Here is a 7,117-nt window from a genome sequence, read left to right as displayed (position 1 = left end):
CACCTCTACCCTGCCCTCCGCCTCACCTCTACCCTGCCCTCCGCCTCCCTCTGGAAGGCTGCTCTCCTTCTCCAGGGTCCTTCACTGCCCACTGAACCACCTCTCAGTCTGGCCTTCAAGGACCCAAATCCGCCAACCCACTCTTCTCTTATTCTCCAACCCCAAGCCTCAACACCATCACACTGTCCCCTGCCGCTGCATGAACGTCCATCCCTCATACCTGTGTCCCCCGCCCCCCACATCTTATTTAAAATGCCTCTCCCTCTGATCTGCCCATTCAACGCCTCATCGAAGCCAAATTCCAGTCCCTCCCTCCCTGTGGCAACCTTGCCTGACTCTGCAGCAACTGCAACCCCGTCCTTGTCCTTACCTGTGTGTCCACCATGTTGCTTCATTATAGTGGGACGTCAGTCGGCATTAAAAGTTGCTGTCTCGTCTACTTCCTTGTACCCATTGTCAAAGACCCCCATGGACTCATTCGCAAATTCAGAAAAACGTTCCCCCTCCTCAGAACACCACCGCTCAGATGATTGTCACATTTACTGAGTCTGTTCACGTTTATGAACACATTGATGAAGGCTGAGATGAATGGTGGCCCTAGGATGGCTGGTGACAAACCTGCCTGAGCCCACTGCTCCCCAAGGTTCGGGTGGCAGGATCACTTTCTACCCACTGTGCACACCAACTTCAGGTTCTTCATTTCCCGGCTTTCAAGTAGGCTTTGTCTATCTCTAGCAGAAGCAATAAATAGTCTGAAAAGCAAAGCACTTTTGATTTGCAAAAGCCGGGCTGCAATGAGAAAGAGATTTCCCTTAGAATTCTGAAGGATGCCTTCACACATAAAGAACAAAGCCACAGCTTGGGAGTGCAGGTTTACACCATGACTATGGGGAGCAGAAGTGGACAGCAAATGTGGGTTGGTGTCAGAGAATAGCTGTTTATCTGCCGGAAGGGAGATGATGGATTACCAACAGGCAGGAAGAAGAGAATCCACAGAGAATATAGCTTAGATGCTTGGGACGAAGCTGAGAATATTTCCCCCAGCTCTCCCCCTCCACACTGTGCCCCTCCCTCAGTGAAAATGCCAGCAGGGCAGGCAACCAGAAGTTTCAGAAACCCCAGGTGGGCTTGGGAGGAACTAATTAGCTTGGGAGAGTTAATATCTCAAAACAGTAGTTATCATCTGATGGATTTTCCCTTCATGGGGATACATCTCCTCACTGACAATGTAATCAGCTCCCGGTGCAGGCCCGTGGCACAGGTGTGCACACACCTGGCAGCCTTGGCTCTATTCTCTGCCCACCGGAGTCCAGCAGCCAGCACATGATCCCCTTGTTACTACACTGCTCCACTCCTAATAAGGGCAGGGCAGCGTCCCAGAGCCTGAGGGGTTACAGAGACTGCTGACCCTGTCCTGAAGAAGGGGCAGTTGGGTCCTTCACTCTTTGGTAGGCAAAGCAGGGTAAAAGTGGCTGCTAAAATGTATGGCAGTGTGGAGGGCTGAGCAGTTATTCAGAGCTGGGGGATCAGGGAAGACTTCATGGAAGAGGTGGAACTTGGCTTGAGCCTGGAAGGGTGAAGAGCATGTGCTATTATTTCTTCATTGTCCACCTTCCTCAGACCAAGGAGAAAAGGGGATTTGGCCCCATCAGAGGAGGTCACTGCCTGCTCTCTGCAGGGACAGCTGGGCCTGGCATCTACCCGCTAGGCTGGGCCCCCAACTCTACTTTGGTTAACTCTCTAACCCAGAAAGCATTCCTTCACCTCTTGAGCCCATTTTGTTCCTCTGTAAAATAGGAAGAGTCATGTTGCCTCCCTTGCTGGTTTGCTGGGAGAATTAAGTGAAAGAGCAGTTACATTTCACCCGTGCTGACTTCCTTTCTGTTATGGACTGAATGTTTATGCTCCTCACAGCCCGACCAAAATTCCTATGTTGAAAAAAACCCAACTCCCAAGGCAATGAATGGCATTAGGAGGCGGGGCCCTTGGGAGGTGATTGGGGCCTGAGGTTGGAGCCCCTGTGAGTGGGATTAGTGCCCTTATCAAAGGGACCCCAGAGAAGAGTCTCACTCTCTTCCCACCATGCGGGGACACAGCTAGAATGTGCCATCTGCAGTCCGGAAGAGGCCCTCACCGGAACCCAACCATGCTGGCACCCAGATCTCAGACCCCCAGTCTCCAGAACCGTGAGGAAGAACCGTGTGTTGTTTATAAGCCACCAGGCTCTGGTACTTTGTTACAACAGCTCAAGCTAAGACATTTTCCCTCCTTCTTTAATAGGGATGATGGGAGGTAAAAACTTAGAGGAATTCAGCGGGGCGCGGTGGCTCACGCCTGTAATCCCAGCACTTTGGGAGACCGAGGCGGTCGGATCACGAGGTCAGGAGATGGAGACCATCCTGGCTAACACGGTGAAACCCCATCTCTACTAAAAATACAAAAAAATTAGCCGGGTGTGGTGGCGGGGACCATAGTCCCAGCTACTCTGGAGGCTGAGGCAAGAGAATGGCGTGAACCCGGGAGGTGGAGCTTGCAGTAAGCGGAGATCGCACCACTGCACTCCAGCCTGGGCGACAGAGCCAGACTGTCAAAAAAAAAAAAAAAAAAAGCTTATAGGAATTCAATCTTTGACAGACTTTGCTTTCTAGGGTGCTGGGTCAGGGGGTCCCTGCAGCCCCTCAGGTCCCCAGTAGGTGACTCCTGACCAGTGTCTTGCCAGGCTGGCTGATGGCTCATGTGCCCACAGAGCCTGACCCACTCACTGGGGTTTGGGGTGGGGCTGCCACACCTCTCCTGGCTGTCCTGGCCAGGCTGGTATCTGGGTCAGTGCCCACCTGGCTCCCCAATGCACAGCTCCAGGTAGAAGCAAGGACCAGTAGTCTGGATGCCAACCCAGAAACCCCCCAGTTCACATCCTCCTTGTCCATGGGGTTGGGGCCAACAGAGCAGCTGCCTTGGCCTGGAAGCAATATGTTCACAGACACACCTACAACGTCCCTTTTAGTTTGATGAACGAAAGTTCTGCTGACTGGGTTTCCTTTCAGGCTGGGAGCTGTACGGTGTTACCTGTCCTCTGTTACAATGTTTCCAATGGCCGGAGCTGGGATTCAGCATCCTGTCCCACTTGTGCCTGTTTGGGATGCCTTCACATCATTAGGGAACAAGGCTATGGGATGGAAGGACTCCTTGCTGAGTCCCTCAGCTGGGCTTCTACTGAACATTCCTGCCAAAGGGGAGCAAGGGGAAACTTCCTCCACAGAGACTGTCAGTCCTCCCTGACAGCTCTGTAGCCTTCCAACAAACCAGAAAGGAATATTTACAGGAAAGGAAAGGAGAAGTGGTGTGATTGCAATTGTTGGTTTAGGTGCCTGTCTTTCTAGGAGTCTGTTTGCAATTGGAGGGAAGGAGATCTGTCTTCCTCTCTATCATATCCCCAACACCCACACACCTAGGGGAAAGAGTTGGGGCCCCCTCACATGTAGAGTGCCTACCAGCCTGCATGACAGCTCTGTGGAGCTATGCCCTTGTGTGAAGAAAAAGTCACCTCTTTCCTAGTGGAGGCAACCCTCAGAGCACATCCAACAGAGGAGCACAATCTGTATTTCAGCACCCATGCACCTTCCACTCCCCCCACACACTCCACACTCCTGGCTAAGCCAAGCACCTTTGTGCAGTGCACAACCTGCACATCTGTTCATGGCATCCCTGAATGTAGAATGTGTTCAAAACATGTAGTTAGGTTGAATTCATCAATAGGGAGAGGCTGCAAATGCCAAGTATGCAGCCTGGTCCAAGTGGGATTTTGCTGATTTGACTTTATACAAGGAATCGGGCTTTTTGGAAACCCCAGTTTCAGACTAAATAGTGTGACCACTGTCATTTGGAAAAGTTCTTGGTCTGCTCGTGGACAGATCCCTAAGGGAATAAACCTGTTCTGCATCCTAGAGATCCTGAGACTTCTGCCTACCTTTGTCCAGGAACTGCTACAACAGCTCTGCTCCCATCAGCGTTATGGTGGAAAATAGCAGAAACATGGCTAGAGCACTCCAGCTGCCCTGTCCCCTCCCCAGTCTACACCAGGGCTCCCAGCGTAGCAGCCAGCACCCAACTCAGCACAGCAGGAGAGCTGAAACCCACAGCACCCAGCATGTGATGCCCAAGCTCTGCTTCCCCTTGAGGGAGACAATTCGCCTGAGAAATATTAACCCCACCTACTTTACAACAGAATGAAGATGTAAGTACTGCATACGTCCAAGGCACAGGGCCATTATTCTAGATCTCCATCCCCCTCCCTCCAGGGCTCGCATGCTAGCAACCCAAAAGGTACACTCCCAGCGACACCGTATACTGTCTGTCCTGTGTCGGGCCCAGTCCACCGACCTGGCTGCAGCTAGCTCCTCCCATGCTGCCCCGGTTGTGTCCTCATTACTGGGGGAGAATCGTTCCAAGTCAAGGGTAGACATGGAGCTATAGTCTCTAAATATGGGAGCCTAGAGGAATAGAAGGACTCACCTTTAGATCCATGAGAATGCAAGGACAACAGCAGGTCCAACTTCATTCTTCGGCATTCACCTAACATTCGATTTAATTCAACAGATATTTATCATGTGCTTAGGATGTGTCAGGCACTGTTCCTGGGCATTGGGGTACGTGAATGAACACGCTCTGAATATCTGCCTCTGCAGAGCTTCTAATGTAGTCACATTTCTCTTTCATGGGCATCGATCCCCCAGAGCACGCCACGTCAGCAGGCTCTCACTTGCTATGCCACTCACATCCTGCCTGATCTTCATTGTGCAAAACAGACAGTCCAGTCTGGGAGTGACAGCACCCAATGAGAGAGGCACCGCCACCAGCACAGGACTCATCCCACGAGGCGTGTTGATTTTCCTTTCATCTTTCTACACATTTTCCCTCACTCAATTTTCTTTTCTCTTTGCATACTGTTTCCTCTTTGTCTTTCTTCCATCCTCTTTTCTTTCCTGCTCGCCCTTGGCTTCATGGCTCAGTACTGTTATTGGAACTGCTGACCCAGCAAAGCACATCCACCTCTGCGATGTTTTCCAAGAGCAGGGGATTAGAGGGATGGCCTTCTGCTGGGGCCAGTGGTTGGGGAAGACCCTGTTGGCCATGGATGGGAACTGATCCTGGGCTTACACCACAGCTCCAAAGGAAAGGGGCCGGGGATGTGTCTATGCAGGCCTGACTGACCAGGCAAGAAAGTGACACGTGCGCCTACTGGCCCAGAGGAACTCTGATAAGAGGAGATGCCAGAGCTGAAGCTCCTCCCAAATGCTTTCTCCAGGCTCTGTGTGACAATGACTGCCCCTCAGGCTCACTCCACCTCTCATCCGCTGTCAGCAGCTCAGGGCCCCAGAGGCTACCATACCCACAGGAGACACTCCTCCAAGATCCTGGGGATGAGGACGAAAATGTCAGCCTCCCCGCCCACAGCCAGTGAGGGTCAACATCAAATCAGAACTTTAACCCTGCAGTAGCAGCCATTGGGAGCAATTTTCTAGAAATGTGCTGCTGACCACATTAGCATATCCCAAACTAAATGTAAATGCACATACCCTGAGTTACAGTCTTGGATACTGAAATCTGTTTTGAGCTATAGAAAATGAAAAAGTGATGTGTGCAAGGAATCTATGCAAAGGAGCCTCAAAGAGGAAGAATGAGTCAGGTTTGCCCCACATAACCAGAGACCACGGCCAGCACCGAGGTCCCTCAGCCGGTGACACTCCAAAATCTCTCAAAAGTGATCCAGAAGCCAGGTATGGTGGTACACACTGTAAGCCCAGCTACTCAGGAGGCTGGGGTGGGAATTGGAGGCCGTAGTGTACCATGGTCACACCTGTGAATAACCTCTTCACTCCAGCCTGGGCAACATACCGAGACCCCATCTCTAACAACCACCACCACAAAGAGACCCAAGGGTTTTAATCACTAAAAAAACTAAGAGTATTTTGTGTCCATTTCTCTCCTTTTTTTTTTTTTTTTAAATGCTGGAGTGCAGTGGTGTGATCACAGCTCACTGCGGTCTCAACCTCCCAGTCTCTCAAGCAATCCTTCCACTCAGTCTCCTTAGTAGCTAGGACTACAGGCACGGGCCACTACACCTAGTTGATTTTTTTTAATTTTTTATTTTTATTTTTGAGACGGAATCTCTCTCTGTTGCCCAGGCTGGAGCGCAGTGGCATGATCTCGGTTCACTGCGACCTCCGCCTCCTGGGTTCAAGCAATTCTCCTGCTTCAGCCTCCTGAGTAGCTGGGACTACAGGCGCGTGACACCACGCCTGGCTAATTTTTTTTATTTTTAGTAGAGACGGGGTTTCACCGTGTTAGCCAGGATGGTCTCGATCTCCTGACCTCATGTTCTACCCGCCTCGGCCTCCCAAAGTGCTGGGATTACAGGCGTGAGCCGCCTCACCCAGCCAATCTTTTTATTTTTATTTTTTGTAGAGATGGAGTCCCACTATGTTGCCCAAGCTGATCTTGAACTCCTGGCCTCAAGCAGTCCCCCTACCCCAGTCTCCCAAAGTGCTGGGATCTCAGGCATGAGCCACCAATGCCAGCCCTATTTCTATTTTTTAACTCAAACAAAATTATTATTTAAAGTATCCGCCTCTGAAACAGAACTGTTTAAGAATGTCCCCATTGTGTGACTGTTTGCAGAAACGAGTGAGCATACTTGTGACTCAGCCACTCACTCCCTGTGACCCTTAGTGGATCTGACCTTATACAGTTTTTCATTGAGTTAGTCTTTGTCATATATTGCTTATTTTACATCCACGGTGGAGCACTGGCTGAAGACAAGAAGGATAAGAACCCTGATGATGAAATACAGGAACTTCACAACAAGCATAAAATGAGCTGCACAGTGTGCCTTATGCCTGTAATCTCAGCACTTTGAAAGGCTGAAGTGGGAGGATCACTTGAGGCCAGGAGTTCGAGACCAGCCTGGGCAACATAGTGAGACCCCATCGCTACAAAACATTGAGAATAAACTAGCCAGACTGGGCAGCAGAGTGAGACCCTGTTTCTGAAAGAATAAAAACAAAAAACAAAATGGTAATCATTCAGCAAATTTATCTGAAGATTATTTTCACCAGAC

General features: G+C 50.5%; 1 long non-coding RNA gene across 3 annotated transcripts in view; it reads right to left on the bottom strand.

Moving 5' to 3' along the window:
• LOC111545252 overlaps positions 1-7,117 on the bottom strand; it is a 34,384-nt gene that overhangs the window by 1,303 nt on the left and 25,964 nt on the right. The window contains exons 3-4 of one of the 3 annotated variants that reach the window (XR_002732382.1): positions 4,513-5,414; positions 371-789 (exon numbers count right to left, since the gene is read on the bottom strand). This is a non-coding gene — a long non-coding RNA (uncharacterized LOC111545252). The remainder of the gene's footprint in view (positions 1-370; positions 790-4,512; positions 5,415-7,117) is intronic. The other 2 variants (XR_002732383.1, XR_002732384.1) reach the window with 2 other exon arrangements.

The sequence above is a fragment of the Piliocolobus tephrosceles genome, chromosome 1, assembly GCF_002776525.5.
Source record: "Piliocolobus tephrosceles isolate RC106 chromosome 1, ASM277652v3, whole genome shotgun sequence".
NCBI classification, from domain to species: Eukaryota; Metazoa; Chordata; class Mammalia; order Primates; family Cercopithecidae; genus Piliocolobus; species Piliocolobus tephrosceles.
The sequence above is the reverse complement of the archived record's forward strand: the minus strand, read 5'-3'. Positions and strand labels throughout refer to the sequence as shown.